The 2,603-nt window shown below is 37.8% G+C and overlaps 1 protein-coding gene across 1 annotated transcript in view; it reads right to left on the bottom strand.

The window, feature by feature from the left end:
• DOCK7 (dedicator of cytokinesis 7) overlaps nucleotides 1–2,603 on the bottom strand; it is a 228,751-nt gene that overhangs the window by 207,672 nt on the left and 18,476 nt on the right. The window lies entirely within an intron of this gene.

The following is a 2,603-nucleotide window of genomic DNA, read 5'->3' as shown; positions in this document are numbered from 1 at the left end:
GCCTCGGCCTCCCAAAGTGCTGGGATTACAAGCGTGAGCCACCGCGTCCGGCTTTTCCTACTTCTTCTCTTCAATTCCTCCTTCCTTCTCTCATTTTCAGTAATTTCACACACATTTACTGAGCACAGTTATGAGCCAACTATACAATTAGAAATGTTTACACAAAAATAAAAGTTATCATTCTTTAAGGCTTAAGATACTGAATTAGCTCAACCTTTTTTATGTAGGTGACTTGAGGTACTTTACATAATATTTGTGTTTTAAAAGGCTAACTTCCCATTCATAATTGTCAAACCTTGGATGCAATCAAGCTATCCTTAAATGGGTGAGTGGATGAACTGTTGTTACAGCTATACAATGAAATATTATCCAATGATAAAAAGAATTGAGTTATCAAACCATGAAAGACATAGAGGAACCTTAAAAGAATATTGCTAAGTGAAGGAAGCCAATCTGCATGATTCCAACTATCTGATATTCTGGAAAAGTTAAATCTACAGAAGACAGTAAAAAGACCAGTGGTTGCCAGAGGCTGGAGTAGGGTACCAAAAAAAAAAGGAATAAGTAAGTAGAAAATAGGGTGATATGGTTTGACTGTGTCCCCACCCAAATCTCATCTGGAATTATAGCTCCCATAATTCCCATGTGTTGTGGGGGGGACACAGTGCGAGGTAATGGAATCATGGGGGCAGTTTCCCCCATACTGTTCTCGTGGTAGTGAACAAGTCTCACGAGATCTGATGGTTTTATGAGGGGTATCCCCTTTTGCTTGGCTCTCATTCTCTCTTGCTTGCCACCATGTAAGATGTCCCTCTGCTTCTCCTTCGTCTTCTGCCATGATTGTGAGGCCTTCCCAGCCATGTGGAACTGTGAGTCCATTAAACCTCTTTCCTTTATAAATTACCTAGTCTCGGGTATATCTTTGTTAGCAGCATGAGAAAAAACTCATACAGAAGATGTTTCGGACAATGAAACTATTCTGTATGATACTGTAATAGTGGATACATGTCATTATATATTTGTCAAAATTCATTGAATGTACAACACAGTGAACCCTGTTTAATCTATGGACTTTAGTTAATAATAATGTACATCAATATTGACTCATCAGTTATAACAAATGTACCACACTAATGCAAGATGCTAAATGGAGAAATCTGGGAGAGAAGGGAGGATGTATAAGAACTTGCCATACTTTCCATTCATTTTTCTGTAAACCGAAAACTGCTCCCCCAACCAAAAAAAGTCTACTAGTTAAAAGAAAAAAGTTAATGACAAAGAAGGAAGACAAGAGCACCAAGTCACCAAAAAAGAAACAATAAGAGGTTAGAGCTGAAATCTGGAAAGGCAATGAAATCTTTAAGAGGGAAAATAGATTGAGGAGAGAGAAAGGGCAAATTATGTAATCCTCTGTGTGAAAAGACAGGAACATTCACTTCAATTTAGGGTTCCAGCTGGCTGGCAGGCTGGCTGATTGATTACTTAATTTAGAGGAGTCTCACTGTCACCCAGGCTGGAGTCCACTGATTGACTGATTGATTATTTAATTTAGAAGAGTCTCACTGTCACCCAGGATGGAGTCCAGTGGTGTCATCTCAGTTCACTGCAACCTCCACCTCCCAGGATCAAGCGATTCTACTGCCTCAGCCTCCCAAGTAGCTGGAATTACAGGCATGCACCACCACGCCCAGCTTTTGTTTTGTTTTGTTTTTTATTTTTAGTAGAGATAGGGTTTCGCAATATTGGCCAGACTGGTCTCAAAGTCCTGACCTAGGGTGATCTACCCACCTTAGCCTCCCAAAGTACTGGGATTACAGGCGTGAGCCACTGTACCCGGCCTCATTCTGGCTTTTAATGAAGCCCATATAATGAGAGTTTTCATTACTATGTTTAGCTTGAAGTCCTTACATATCCCGATCCTCTCATCAAAACTGAGATAAGAATATGTAAATGCCTTTAAAAAGACACAGAATAAACATTCTGTCTACCTACCTCATTGCTACTCAACTCACTCTACCAATCTCAGCACTAGCTCAATGTTTCTGGGGCTAAACCATGAGTAAACTGAACAGTAAACTGCTGTATTTCATCAAATTCAAGATATCACTAATTGTTAAGAGGTGACATTACTCCGCATACGGCTAATAAATAAAAAGCCAATTAATCATCACAACATCAGTTAATTGAAGATTTCAGATGTTAAAATGTAGAATTTAAAATAGTTACTTCAAAAAGAGGCAATCTTTTGTTTAATAACAGACATAAAAATGATAATCCTCATATTACAAATATCTTTTATGTGACATTAATTTCCCCAAAAAAGAAAACCTGTAATTTGAAAATAAGCTGTGATAATGCAACGAGAACCATTTCCAAACTGAGCTATAGTAGCAATAAAAATATGTACAACTCAGGCAAAGGATGTATTTACAACTGAGATCTTCTGCATAGATTTCATAAAATGGTAGTGAAGAAATCTTCCCAAATAAAAAAACTGTACCTCTTAACCGTATCATGATCCAAAGTATGCAAGAGAGAAATGTAATAAATATAGGCCCTGATACCAGTTAAAATACTTTATCAAAGGTTACTTTTTCCAATCA

The sequence above is a fragment of the Cebus imitator genome, unplaced genomic scaffold (genome assembly GCF_001604975.1).
Source record: "Cebus imitator isolate Cc_AM_T3 unplaced genomic scaffold, Cebus_imitator-1.0 Scaffold135, whole genome shotgun sequence".
In the NCBI taxonomy this organism is placed as follows: Eukaryota; Metazoa; Chordata; class Mammalia; order Primates; family Cebidae; genus Cebus; species Cebus imitator.
This window is presented reverse-complemented; position numbering and strand designations above follow the sequence as displayed.